The sequence below is a fragment of the Cimex lectularius genome, unplaced genomic scaffold (genome assembly GCF_000648675.2).
Source record: "Cimex lectularius strain Harlan isolate CLEC.00 unplaced genomic scaffold, Clec_2.1 scaffold123, whole genome shotgun sequence".
Classification (NCBI taxonomy): domain Eukaryota; kingdom Metazoa; phylum Arthropoda; class Insecta; order Hemiptera; family Cimicidae; genus Cimex; species Cimex lectularius.
Window position 1 is genome coordinate 666,638 of NW_019392886.1, and position 15,793 is coordinate 682,430.

Below are 15,793 nucleotides of genomic sequence, written 5' to 3' on the forward strand. Positions count from 1 at the left end.
CCATTGCGGTATAAGGTGAATGTCGTGGATTATGTTGATGAAAATTACTCAAAACTAATTTTTTAATCTTTCCATAAAATTCAAATTGGTTTTTAGTAAAAACACATTACCCTTTATTTTTTAATTAAATTCTGTTTCATGTGGGATGTTGCACAAAATGTATCTATCTCAAAATTGTCAGGCTTTTCTCAAAATGCGACCAAGTTCTGAAATACAAAAAAGAAGATTTTTAAGCACGCAACATTTTAGAGGAAAAATGCGATTAATTAACCCATCGGCTGGTGTTACGATTATTTAATCCCCCCCCCGATATCGTTTGTCATTTACATATCAAAATCATTTTGTCTTTCTCAACGCGTCCGTATCCAATTAGCATGTTAAATCGACTTGGCGCATTAGCACGGGCTTGTGTGTCACATTGACCCTGGCCATAATTTTTAATAACATTTTTAGGCTAATAATCACACCTCGCCGGAATGTCTTAAGATTTTAATAATCGCTTTTAAAAGCGTCGCCTTTTGTGGTAATTTCAGTGAAAGTTGTTGTAACACGAGTAATCCCTTCGGAGTACACGTACTGGAAATTTGACTTGAATCTTAAAAATAGAGTACCACCTGCCTACCTGAACGTGCCGCTTTTATTTTCAGTTATGATTTTTAATTAAGTATCCGTAAATTCATTGCAAACATAGTGTGTGTCTATACATTAAAATAATTATGTTTAATTTTCAATTAATTAAGGTTTTTAGTTGAGATAAAAAAGTCAGTGTCACAAGCAGGATTCGAACCCACGACCTTCGGCTAGATACGCCGCCGCTCTACCACTTACTTGAGTTATCGTGACTTCGATCCACTCGGGCACTAACTTCGCATCTCAACCCCACCTTTTGAATTTTCTCTCCTTTTTGCCATTTTTCAAATGTCGTGTAATCTATTTGACACTGACTTATTTATTTCAACTAAAAACCTTAATTAATTGAAAGATATTAATTGGTCAAGCGGACCACGAAAACTAGTGAATTATGTTTAACCTCCTTTAGACCTCTGAGGAAAAAAGCCAAAAAGGTACGACTACTTCATTTTGGACCATATACTTGATCCTAATGATAAATGTGAATCTTAAAATTACGGTTCAGATTCATCCGTACAAGGTGATTTTTAGTAGTAACGAGATATTTACAGATGAATAGCGATGATTTATGAAATAATTGACCTTTGGTTGAGATGGGCTGGCAACAGGATTGAATTGTTTTTGTTTTTTTATTTTACATCATGCCCTACTACATTAGGTATTACATGAATTAAATAAACATCATAACTTCACTAATTTCGTTGTCCGCTTGACCAATTAATACATTGCAATTAAATAAGGTTTTTAGTTGGGATGAAAAAAAGTTAATGGCACGAGCGGGATTCGAACCCACGATCTTTGGCTAGATACGTCGCTGCTCTACCACTTGAGCTATCGTGACCTCGATCCACTCAGACACTGACTTCCTATCTCAACCCCACCTTTTGAGTTTTTCCTCCTTTTTGCCATTTTTCAAATGTCCTGTAATCGGATTGGATTCTCGACGACATATGAAATGGCCAGGGAGAGCTTTATTGAAGTGTACTTCATTTTAATCATTAAATTCACTAATTTCGTGGTCCGCATGACCAATTAATACATTACAATTAAATAAGGTTTTTAGATGAAAAAAGCCGAAGATCGTGGGTTCGAATACCGCTCGTGCCATTAATTTTTTTTCATCTCACCTAAAAACCTTATTTAATTGAAACATCATAACTATAACGTAAATAAAAAATCAAAAGCCATCTTTGTAATTTTAGTAAAGTAGGCTTTTTTTCTTTTGCACTTAATAGTATATTAACCCTTGTTAATAATTAAAATAATTAAAAATAACTTAATGAATATATATCATTATGAAAGTTGTTGGTTGAGATAAAAAAGCCAATGTCACGAGCGGGATTCGAACCGACGACCTTCGGCTAAATACGCCGCTGCTCTACCACTTGAGCTATCGTGACTTGGGTCCACCCGGACACCAATTTCCCATCTCAACCTCACCATTCGATTTTTCCCTCCTTTTTGCCATTTTTAAAATGTCGTGTAATAAGGATTCCATTCTCAGCGACTTATGAAGCCGAAGGTGGTGGGTTCAATCCCGCTCGTGACACTGGCTTTTATATCTCAACAAATAACGTTCATAAAACTTAATTAATTGAAAAAAGTTATTTGGTCAATCGGACCACGAATTCCAATGGATTTAATAATTATATTTGACTCTTCAATTTTTTTTTTGCCTTATGACCTATGCATATTAACCATGGTGACGAATTCTTGTATGTGTGTTCATATTTGGGGGGGGGGGTTATCGTGAAAAAAGGGCCACTCGGCTACCGCGGTCCCCTATTTATTTACAATAATGTAAAGTATTCATTAACGCCATTATTCTTAACAGGAACTTCATAAAATGCGGTAGCACTTCGGTCTCCTAACACATGAAGTTGTTGGGGGCGGTCAATGTGTTGTTAAAAGAAAGCCTGGCAGCAGGTGATCCATAGCCTGAGGAGATGCCCGACTACGAGAACAAGCAGGATAATATTAAAACAAAAGAGATATTCCAGGATTTGTGTATGCCTGTGGTCCATTGGCAGGTGGCCTTTCCGAAAGTGGCATGAGACCGATGGAAAGAACTCCCTGGTAAGAGTTTCTCCAAATTTCTTCCCATTATGCTGCCTTGTTACAGCATAACGCTTAACAGTAGATAGAGGGACCTTGGAATATTCAAATGGCAAGTCCTCGTTTTGGGGGCAATCTTAGCCATTTGATCACCGATTTCATTTCCCGCTGTCCCGCGTGCAGGGGACACCTATGAGATGGTGCGACCCTGCTCCCCTTTAGGTGACTTCTTATATCTTTTATTATGAGCTGAAGTAGTTTGGTGTTCAGCAGCGAGTCAATGATGATTCTACTGTTAGTAACCATTCTTATATTTTGTGCAATTTTAGGCTGAATATCTACCCATTCTAGTGCTTTAACTCTAACCAGTTGCTCAGCCTTATTGCCATTGGCCACTCAACCACCTGTTCAAGGATCTGAACGTTCCTTCTGAAGATAACAAATGCGCACATTTGCCATCTTTGCTGCCGTCAGTATAAACTTCCAGACCGAATTGTTCATCTAAGTCCAGGTTGATTGATGGGTAGCAGGTCGGCTATCCATGATTCGAATTTTTAGACTTGTCCAAAACATAATATTCTGATCCCTCAAGAGGTTCCCACTCTCCACTTTTAACATTCGAACTAGATCCTACGCTTGAAGAAAAATAGGTTTCACTCCTGTCGGCTTGGGGATGCCTTTATCAGCGTAGCTCATGCCCGGTCGTGAAACAGCATTCGGAGTTCTCCGATTTAATTTCAATTTCCGCGATTTTTAGTTATTTTGTATATCTTTAAAACTTTTATTGTCGTTAAGTTGTCGCGTTTTAACCCATTTTTCAGGCTTCAACGAACCACAGAATTTTTTTTTAAATAGAGGCATCGAAGCGCTATGATTGTCGTCCGCCATTTACCTGGCAACAGGAAAGATATAGTCAAGAAACATAACTTGGCTGCAGCGTCAGAAAATGGACCAGAAGAAAAAAAAGCGAGCAGGAAAAGCCAAGAAAAGGGCAGGGATAACCGATGTAATTTGCCTGCCCTAAATACACACAATAAAAATTATTGATTAATACGATAATATGTAATAGTGAACATGGTTATTTGAGTGCTATGGCATATAGAATTGTTCAATTTAGGTAAAATACCCTTCAGAAAAGTATGATTTAAATAAATCACATTGGCCTCTATATCAATTTCTTAATGTTTTGTCAATTTTCTCTGTTTTACAACCAGATAGAACCGCAAAGAACTTTAATGATTATAAAACTGAATGACTTATTTCAATAGGGTCGGCGTGGGCTGCAAGGCAAACCAACTTACGTTTTTACTGCGTTAAACCAGCCAACGATAGCTTGTACTATACACTAGAGTCCTGACTAAACAATTACCTGTTAAAATCCCCATGTCGGATGATGATCGGGTCACGACTCGACACTTCCAGCTCCTACCGGGTGAATTCCGCTATCACCGCCATCATAATCTCATGCGGGGTGTTAAACTATTTTTACCGATAATTTAAAGAATTATCTTCGTGTTGAGGACGAACTGGAGGTTCGTTATCGTCCGTTGAATATTGAACGAGGAACGTTTGAGTTTAAACCAACTGGCTGAGGAAAAATAAAAGGTGTACATTCGAAAACAATTACCTGGAGCTAGTTGGAACGGAACGGCACTCAGCATTATACATCAAAGATTAAAAAATAGCCATTATTACACTGTTTTTTACACCAAAATTTATGTATTTTTATCGTTATATTATTTGAAACATACACTTTAATTTAATTATTCAGAAACCGTGAGATGCGGTCTGGTGTGATGTAGGTTTCAGAAAAACACTTTTTTATCGTGACAACGTTTCGATCTTTATTGAGATCATCTTCAGGGCTCAAAGTGTTTGTCTTCTGTGTAATTGTCCCATTCTTGCGTGTCGTGTTGAGAGCGCCCTTTGATGCTCGTGGTGATTTCTATGTTTAAAATGTTTCGTTTGAAATTTATGGTGGCTTTATGTATGGCTGTGTTAGTGTGGCATTTGTGGATTTAAAATTGTTTTTATGTGAGTAGGAAATACCTTGTGTTGTCTGCATTTCAGCAAAAAAGTTCTCTGGTTGATAGCAGATGCGAGTTTCTTCTCATTGTTGGCGATGTCCTTCAGAATACTTTTAGCTGCGTGTCCATATGTAGTTGAAATTTGTTCATAGAATCTCATGTTCTTCGTTCTTCTCGTGTAGAAATGTGTGGTGATTAGTGACCGTTAATCGATAATTATTCAGAAATCGTGAGATGCGGTCTGGTGTGATGTAGGTTTCAGAACACGATACGCAAGAATGGCACAATTACACAGAAGACAAACACTTTGAGCCCTAAAGATGATCTCAATAAAGATCGAAACGTTGGCACGATAAAGAAAATGTTTTTCTGAAACCTAAATTTTAAATTGAACTAAACAAAATCAGAAATTCGTGAGTTTAAATAAAAATTATTTAATTATGATGGTTTGAAAGAAAATTCACCTAAACACCGGAAAATCATTTATTGATAGATTAAAATTAACTAAAAATGTATTACCTAGTTTTGCTCTTAATAACGCGGATTATCTCCTCTGGCCTCGCGGAGGGTCTTAACTCTTCCAGGCATCGAGTAAGCAAGCGGTTTTCCTTTTATGAAACAGAATCCAATTCTTCAACAAGAGTAGTTTGAAGCTGGCTAACGCTTGTTGGAGGTAGTGACATGCGATACCAGAAAATATTCTATACCAGTACTCGATGCTGGTTCTGGAAAGACTATACTAACGAGTACTTACTCATATGAGTACTTTGTCGTTTATTCATGAATGATCAACTTACTCACTACAGACGTGTGTGTAAAATACGCTCTTTTGTTAAAATAAACAAACATTTGGAGTTATTTTCACATTTGTTAGTATTTTTTCATACAGTGGGTACGTAGGTAGGGAGGGATCAAAAGCTGCGGCAACTCACTGGCCAGCTTTAGGTTATTAACCAGCCTCCACAGCTTTGAACTCAGTTTGTTATCGGGTTCAGGCGAGTAGGCCAAGTAGTCATCGCTTGAGGCGACGTGGAGGATTCTTGGGATGGGAATGAGTGGAGAGGGTTGAAGCAGTAGAGTTAGGATGGAAAGAGTGGAGGGAAAACTGAGGAAGCGGGAACAAATCAGTTCTTTGATGGAGGGAATGTTAAGGTCATCGTGGATAGTAAGATTATAGACATATCAAGGAGTCTGGATAATTTTTGTGAGATTTTTGATTAGAGAGCTTGGATCGATTGGTGATACCCCACAGTCCAAATAGGCAGACATAATGTTCTTTGCAGTTTAGGTCCTATAAGCCTTCGCAGTTATCCACATCGTCTATTTATTTTTCGTCGCTAGAGTCGTGTGTGAGGATTCTTCGTCAGATAGTGCGTAAGTGTAGTTCTCAGGATAGGGATAGGGATAAAAGAGGCGCCCACAATGGCCTACTGCACCTCGACCTGAATAGATCTATTGTGTTCCTGTTAGTTATAACTGGCCAGCTTCAGGTTATTAATCCTGTCTGTACTTTTATCCGGTGCATGTATCTTCTTAAGTGGCAGTGCCATGTCAGGAGCCCAACTAGAAACCTGGTTCCGTTGGGGTCACCTTCCAGTAATTCTTTTGTAAGTTTTGCGGATGGTCCATCTATGAATCTCTTCGCCTCATACCTGTGATATTCTTCCACCAAGTTTTGGACTCATTAAGGATCTATTTTAAGATGTATACTGTTTAGTGGCAGGCTGTTAAGCCGCAGTAGGGTTCTGGGCCCAGAGAGTCCATGTTGGCTCCCTTTTTGGCCAACATGTCAACCATTTCGTTGCCTCTTTGCCCCGAATGTCCAGGGACCGATGGCAGGGTCAGGTCATTAGTATTGCTGACTTCCATCAGGGCGTCCATGTAGTTCCAAACACTTTTTGCCTTCGCCTCGCATGAGTGCTGCCTGGTTGTCAGAGAAAATGGCTATCTTCCGAAAATATTCCTTGCCTTTTTATTTCTCTGGCACATTGTCAATCGCTATGATTTCAGACTGGAAAACTATAGCATACTTACCTAGGTTTAGCGTCAGTTCTGTCTTGATTTTCATCCCGAACACCGTACCTTTATCGGTTACGTAGGTAATAACTAGGAAAAGCTGTCAACACATTTCAACAAAATAGATATTTCAATTTTATCGTTATCGAGTTTTGAGAAAATTGCTCAACGGGTGTTTTGTTGTCAAATGTTTGATAATATTAGACGTAATCCCACACTGTCTACAAGATGCCGACTATTCAGTTTTCTTAGGAAAATAACCTCATGCCTTATTTTGGGAGGACACATGATTAGGTCATTACCTATGAGAAGGAAGAACACTTTTTAGGTACTTCAAGACAAAAGCACTTTATAAAAAATTACTGAAATTAAAATTGCGACGCGGGAAATAATTATAAGTTACCAGAATTATCAGCAGAGTCACCAACAACCAATTCAAAATCTCGATTAACTTGGTAGACACATGCCGTTTGAAGGCGTTCCTAACAGTATGTCGTCAACTCCCAGTTTGATGAAAGGTAAGTTTCAACGGAAAAAACAATTCAATATACTTTGAATTACAATTAATTAAGGCTTTTATTTGAGATAAAAAAGTCAATGGCACGAGCGGGATCCGAACCCACGATCTTCGGCTTGATACGCCGCTGCTCTACCACTTGAGCTATCGTGACCTCGATCCACTCGGACACTAACTTCTCACCTCAACCACACCTTTTGAATTTTCCCTCCTTTTTGCCATTTTTTAACCTTAATTAATTGTAATATATTAATTGGTCAAGCGGACCACGAAATTGGTGAATTTAATGATTTAAAATGAAGTATACTTCACTAAAGCTCTCCGTGGCCATTTCATTTGTCGTCAGGAATCCAATCCGATTACACGACATTTGAAAAATGGCAAAAAGGAGGGAAAACTCATAAGGTGGGGTTGAGATGGGAAGTTAGTGTCCGAGTGGATCGAGGTCACGATAGCTCAAGTGGTAGAGCAGCTGCGTATCTAGCCGAAGATCGTGGGTTCGAATCTCGCTTGTCCCATTGACTTTTTTATCTCAACTAAAAACCTTAATTAATTGTAATATATTAATTGGTCAAGCGGACCACGAAATTAATGAATTACTTTGAGTACTCGATGAAAAATCTATTAAGTATTTTTACTGATACTACAAAAAGTACTCGATAAAGTATTTGCCTCGAATGACCATATTCGTTACCAAAAGTACTCCATAATTTACTAATGTCGATTAGTATCGCACGTCACAGTTGGAGGGGGGCGAGCGATATTTGACCTGTGACTTTATCATTTCCCCTAAATATTCTATGCTTCGTGTCAAGGAAAATGAATGGCCAGTACATTTTGGTAATCCCTACAACCTCCAAGTAATTGATGACAACTCGTACTACATTTGGTCGAGCATTACCGTGACTAACGCGAATAAATGGAGCGTATAGGACAGCTGCCAGAAGAACTTTCCCAATTTACCTTACTGCGGTCAAAATCGTTGCTGTATAATAGTCAGTTTGGTAAGGGCATGGACTTCCATTTCACCAATCACCCATTGCACATGAAAGCTTCCTCCACTTCTTCTCCGCACACAGGCCCTGTCATCTGATTGACACAAACCAAACCGGAACTTAACTTTGAAGAAAACATCCCCCGAGTGTCCATTGCTTTCTACTGCCTGTAACCTGATGAGGGACATCTAGAGCCTGTTTTACAACTCACTTTTCATTACTTGGAGTGACCGTTTAGAGTTGACAACCTAACAAGGAAGCCGTTAAATGGCTGTTCGGTATTGCGGTAAGAGAAATAAAATAACCGTCTCTAGGCGATAGTACATCGTGGTCGACCACTACCTTCTTTCGATAGAGACTTCCGGTGACCTTAAACCGCTGTACGCCATCGTGGATGGTAGATCGCGTCACACCCAGAAGTTGGGCTATGTGACCTCGTCTAAAAAGCAAGGAAAAAATGAAAAATTTTTACTCAAATTTATTGTTCAACCAAAGAAGACAATTTAAAAAAAGGATTAACTCACTCGAAAAATTATCTCTGGAAAGGATGATGACTTGCGGTTTCACAGCAAAGAATTTGTCTTATATTTTTTACGATTTTGTTGTAGAAGTTCCTCAAACATCCAAGCAATAATTTTAAATTTTTTACGATAATGTATGCTTTAAGTTTAATGGGCGTTATTAGTCCATATTTATTTGCTTTATGCTAATAAAATGATACGTAATATTACAAGAGTAGAATACATTTTTAACTTGATGACGAATAAGAATTAAGACCCATTCATAAAATAATAATAATAGTAATAATTGTTCCGAAATTAATTTTCATAACTGTACTAATGGACAGCACTGTCTATCAGTCATTACTCAAAATTAGTATAATGAAAGATTTGCATGCCGGATCGGTAAAAAAAATTAGTAATGATATATGATTAAAGTGACAGAAAAGCAAATGTTTCGTATGATTTAGACCAATGGAAGTATCGTTAGGGACTGGAGTAATTGCTTTTTACGGGATAATAACCCTTTGGGAAGGGAAATTAGTCGGAAAGTATTACTATCACCAGGGCTACCACGGTCCTCTTTAAGGCCGATATCAATCAAAATTCATTGATTCATTACATTGGTTCAGCCTTCAATTATTGCTTTCTCCTGCCCACGCTGTATTTTTCTCTTCTCGGACCTATTGTTGGAGAATTTACATAGCGGCGTTTAACCCCTGTCAACGTATAATACAGACATTATATGATTTTCCTTTCTTTTATGGGCAATGTCTTTTGAAATATTAATGTTTGGTAACGCGGCGGCCAAAAAATAAGCGTTTTAGTTCCAGATCTGATAATTTAAACACATTAATATTTCGGAAATTTCAAACTAGGAAACGGGATCAAAAAGTTTTCACAATTTCAGCAGGATATTTTAACCACGTCTTAGAAACAACTTGTCTCATGAAAGTGAAATGTTAATATACAGGGTGTTCGACTACTCGTGTTACACACTATGCCAGTAGATTCTACTTTCAAAATGGAACCAAAAATCCTAATTAACAATAGTACAATTAATTAAGGTTTTTAGTTGAGATAGAAAAGTCAATGGCACGAGCGGGATTCGAACCCACGATCTTCGGCTAGATACGCCGCTGCTCTACCACTTGAGCTATCGTGACCTCGATCCACTCGGACACTAACTTCTCATCTCAACCCCACCTTTTGAAGTTTCCCGCTCGTGCCATTGACTTTTTTATCTCAACTAAAAACCTTAATTTATTGTAATATATTAATTGGTCAAGCGGACCACGAAATTAGTGAAATTGATAATAGTCCGAAACTCAGCAGTTTCGGAGTCATTGCATTTTTTCTGATTTTTTGAGATTTCACGATCTGGCTTCAAATAAACAATGATAACTACAAAACTAAAAGGTTTTGGACAAATCGGTTGAGACCATTGAAAAGGACGTTAAATTTCGAATAAGATGTGATCAATACTAAACTCGTAACCGTTAGGAAAATAAGCGTTTTAATAGCGAGAACTTTGAAAAAAATTTTTTTTCACAGTTGAAAAACATACTGTGGTGATTTTAATCCACCATTTCCAAACCTAGAGAACAGCAAATTTCAGCAAACGTACTCCAGTTAATATCCTTTTTAGTGGTGTACTTGCTTTTTTAATTACTTTTTTTAAAGGTGAAGAAATTGATGGAGGAAAGGAAAAAATCGTGGCTGACTGATTGGTAAGGTGGAAAATTAAAAAAAAAAAGAAATTTTGAATGAATTTATTAAACTTTTTTGTTTTAATTTTGGTTCAAAATGCACTCCATCCTCCGCAATGTATTTTCGACTCGCTGCCGTCGCATCAGCGTATTCTTCATTAGAAAAAGTAGCCCTAGCTTTAGCAAGATATGACATAGATAACTAAAACCTAATTAATCTTTATGAAAGGTATTGGTTGATATAAAAACGTCAGTGTCGCGAGCGGTATTCCAACCCACGAACTTCGGCTAAATACGCCGCTGCTCTACCACTTGAGCTATCGCAACTTCGATCGGACACTAACTTCCCACCTCACCGCTAATTTGAATGTGCGGCGTATTTAGCCGAAGGTCGTGGGTTCGAATCCCACTCGCGACACTGACTTTTTTATCTCAACCAATATCTTTCATAAAGATTAATTAAACTGAAAAAAGTTAATTGGTCAATCGGACCACGAACTGTAAAGGATAACTAAAAACGTTTTGGATTTTAAAACTCTTTTATTCCGGAGAATAATAATATAATAATACTTTACTCAAAGTTGAAGTCGTGTTGGTAAATAAGTAAACAATAGCACTATTTCGGTTTCGAACCAAAATTAAAAAAAGGTTTAATAAATTCGTTCCAAATTTCCTTAATTTTTTTTTAAATTTTCCACCTTACCAATTAGTAGCCACGATTTTTCCTTTCCTCCATCAATTTCTTCAACTTTGAAAAAGAAATTAAAAAAGAAATTACACCACTAAAAAGGATATTAAATGGAGTACGTTTTCTGAAATTTCCTGGTCTCTAGGTTTGAAAATAGTAGAATCACCAAAGTAAGTTTTTCATCTTTGAAAAAAAAAAAATTGTCTTTCAAAGTTCTCGCTACGAAAACGCTTGTTTCACGAACGTCTTACCTAAGACCCGTCTTACACATCTTACTGGAAATGTCATGTAGTTTTTAATGGAATCAACGGATTTTTTTTAACGATAAATTACCAGCAAGTCTCGAGACTCACCCACTCCGGGTTTTGACATCCCAGGGTCACCCTCGGACGCATCCATTCACCCACCGAGCTTCGGCTCCTAGGGTGATCAAAAACTAGCTCATTTCAAACCCCAACGCAACCACATTCAAAATCCAAACTCTAAAATACATACTTTCTTAATTTCATAACATTCATTCAGGTAGGGTGATGGAGTATCCATATTCGTACATCTCCCTCCGGAAGTACGGTAGACAAAACTAATTTAACTGAAGGCCGATGGTGTAGTGAATATTCCACCATCTGTCCTCTGACACTACACATTTATGCTAATAAATACAATCTCAATAAACACAAAGAAACACAAGTCGAGATATATATAAAATATTATTTATAAATCCTTATATATTTAGTGGTCATAATTGACCTATTTAATTTTTTCATTTAATGATAATTTTTATCTAAAGTCTTGGTTGAAATGAAAAAGTTAGTACCGCTCGTGACTCTAGTTATTTCATCCCAACCAAGACTTTAGATAAAAATTCTTGTGTATATACATTATATTTCGGGTCCGATTGGCCAAATAACTTCTTTCAATTAATTAATATTTATGTAAGGTTGAAATAAAAAACCAGTGTCACTAGCGGGATTCGAACCCATGACCTTCGGCTAAATCCGCCGCTGCTCTACCACTTGACTCACGATAGCTGAAGTGGTAGAGCAGCGGCGTATTTGACACTGGCTTTTTTTTTATATCAACCAATACCTTACATAAAGATTAATTAATTGAAAGATTATATATATATAGTAAAAGCGCCCTGTTTCTTGTAATAGTCAGAATAAAGGTCCCAGATATTCGCTACTGCGTTGAAGCATAATTGTCATATCCGGTGACACTCCTTCACTCCTTCGCGCTCTCTATATGGAGGCACCTTCAATTCACACAGAATAATTTTTCTCTACATGCCGGACACGCACGAGGCCAAATGTAAGAGTCCGTGCGTCAACCATGAATGATCTACATTTAATCGGGTGGGTATGACCCCTGCTCAACGAGTCAGATCCTCCGAGAACTATCGACCGTGCCCAGCTTCTCAACGATCGTGGTGGTTAAGTCTGAAGGCATATTCAACAGAAGCCCAAGGAAAACAGAAAGAACTTTTCCTTTGAACTCAAGTTTTCAAGCTCTGTCTCTTAAGCTTCTCAGCAACATGATTTCCTCACTGGACATTTGGCTCTTCTCGGCCCAACTAATGGCATGAGAGCTTTTACACCTTCATGAGCAGAGGTTGTTGGAAGGTAAAATTCATAGTCGACTTTTTCTTCTGCTTCTTCATTAGGAGCAACATGCATGATTACATCATCAGTTAAAATTTTTTGATGTTATTTCTTTATCACAACCACCCGATGCTCATTGTCGAAGAATTTACGATCGTGTTATCTTGGGCCATCTGAACAACAAGTGGGATAAGAAAATGTCATTTTACTTAGATGGAGGGGTGTCGTCATCAACCATGTTCACTAAGATTTTTGTAAGGCATTCGAATCAAACGTGTCTGATAGATGACCAATAATTTGATAAGTTAAAAACACCTTTTAGATTAATTTATGTATGGATGATCTATAAGACTTGGACACATTTTTTACACAATCATTCTGCAGGCTGTATAATCTATAGCCAATGCCTATTAATGCCTTTGAGTAGTGCTGGTTGCATGGGCCACTCCGCATTTGGCCTTTGGTAGTAAGTACTTAGTTTCTTTAGATAGGGTTATGGCTCATACCACATCAGCTTATCCCTTTGTGATTGTTACCAAGTCATTTGCGTAACTTATGATCGTAGCCTACTTAATTGAGATGTGCGATTAGGTTATATAGTAATGGCAACAGTAGAAGTGACAATATTAACCCTTGTGTAAGTGATATTTGTGTCGTTCAGCGCTTATTATCCGACTTCTTAGAATTGCTAATATCCAGCTGGCAGTGGTCGCGATTATTTATATGTACACACTATTTACATTTATTATTTTATGTAAATTTATATTTTGAGTTATTTCATTATATAAATGCAAATTAATTTGATTACAAACGCCTAAAGTGTGGGAATAATAATAGATTCACCGTGTAATATTTAACATTAAAAGTTTTGATAAATTATTCCTTATGGGCATTTTCTCGGTCGGCCCTTTAGAATTATTTCAAACTATAAATCCTCAGCGGGGATATTATTATTTTCTACATCGAGCCTGTTGCTACCCCCTCCTGTTTATTATCTATGAAATGTTCAGCACGTGCTGAGGGTGTTATCCTTTAGAATCTATTCAGAGATTAAATTGCGAAACACTCGCCCCACATGTGCGCACTATTCGTTCCCTTAAGGGATTTGAGCGAGTGTGGCAACATGTAAACAAAAACTCCGGAGGAAACGTTCTCTTTGCGATTTAAATCGACTGGAAAAAAACCACGCCTGATGGCGATTTCCTTCCGAGTAGGTTGACTGATTGAAGCCCATTATCGAGGCTACCTAGAAAAACCCATGAAAGGTTTCATTAAAGCACTTGGTCCACTTTGATCCACTCAAGTGGTGGGCGTATCCCTAACTGCTCGGTAATCACAGCATGGGGGAGTCTGGCCTACTTGATTGCCCTACATCACGCGACATCTCCAGCTTCACACTCGGCGAAGAAATAAAAAAGAAAAAAAGCCCCTTCGAGTCTGTTTATAAGCCTTTCCTTTCCGTGAGTTGCAGCTGTTCCGCTTACAAAAGTACCTACTCAAACCGTAATTGTAGGTGTTACACGACTCCAACGCATTTCTTTTTAAAAAAATTAAACAAATCGACGCTCAGATGTAAAGCCAAGACTTAAACAAAGTATCGATCGAAATAAACCGACTAATCTCCAGTCTACCATAAGCAAATTTCAACTGTATTCTCTATATTAAATTCTATTTTCATCTAAAATTTTATGTAAAACCGCTTATCGTTTAGACTTTATCTAGCTGACAAATTGCTTTTCAATTTTAAGTTCAGTGGAACTATTATAATGGCTTCTTAGAGTTTATCGCTGGGGCGATAACAAATTATATGGTGTAAGCTTTCGTTATTGACCCTTATTCAATTTTATTTTCATTCCTTTCACAATAATTTCAATGTAACGTTTTTTAAAATAAGTTAATTCGTCAAACTTGCCTGTTTACAGGTTCTTACGCCAAGAATTTGCCGGCTTCGCTCCGTGGAGACGGGCGGGCTTACTTAATGAATTAACAATGATGAACTTAATATTAAATTTTTAAACAAATGGGCGCCACGCTGTTTATATACACGGAAACAGCGAACCGTAAAGAAAGAAAAATAAAATAAAATAAAACAAAGAAAATTCAATAACAGTAAAATTAATAAAAAAAAGAACACAATATTTACATAAGGAAACAAAAAAATACATTTATTCCAACGGAAACTAAAACATTAAACATAGACTAATCTTAATTCTCTACGGGTAACATTTTAACAAACTTACACACTAAATGAACCTAAATTATCATAAAATCTAAATAAACATTCCTTAAAAACTAAACTTTCCTGGGAACCAGTGTCCAGATATGCTTCTTTTCCAGGCGATTGAAAATCCCCGCTTCTGAGAATGTGGAGCACCTTCTCTGAAGTTGAGTGGGTCCGCGATCGCCTTCGTTGATCAAGGAATTGATGATTTTCTTTGCTCCGGCCAAGCCGTAGGGATATCCGTCTCGACGCACACTGTCCTCTCTTTTCTTCACTCCTCTACTCCCCCATAAGCCTATCCTAGGCCGTCTTAATTTTGATGAACCCACCGCCAATTTTAGTTTAGGTGGCATCACAATTCAGGAGGCATTCCTGGCCAAACAACAATACACTCATACTATGTTACGAACGTAACATGGTTGCTTTCCAAAACAAGATATTTTTGTGTCAGTACATTTTCGGACGTGTCCGATCATCTTGTCTTTTTGCACGCTGAGGCGAAATGTGAAAATATCTGACAAAAGATGACAAAACGGACATGATGATTTTTTTTATTATTTGCCTATAATCAAACAACCTTTAAACCGTTCCGTATAGATCTAAGCAATGGTGTGTCCAGTTTAAAAGACAGTAAAGAAAATTTACAGGCCACCTAGTTATTCGTTCTTGTTAAAAATGTGGAAAAATTTGGCTGATACCCACACAGGAATATTTTAAATTTTTAAAATTTTAAAACCGACGGGTTGTAGTTTGAACCTGAATTTTCCATTTATTTTACAACTTGACCTCTTCTTGGTTATCCATAACATCCTCATAGTGTCTAATAGGGTGAAATGA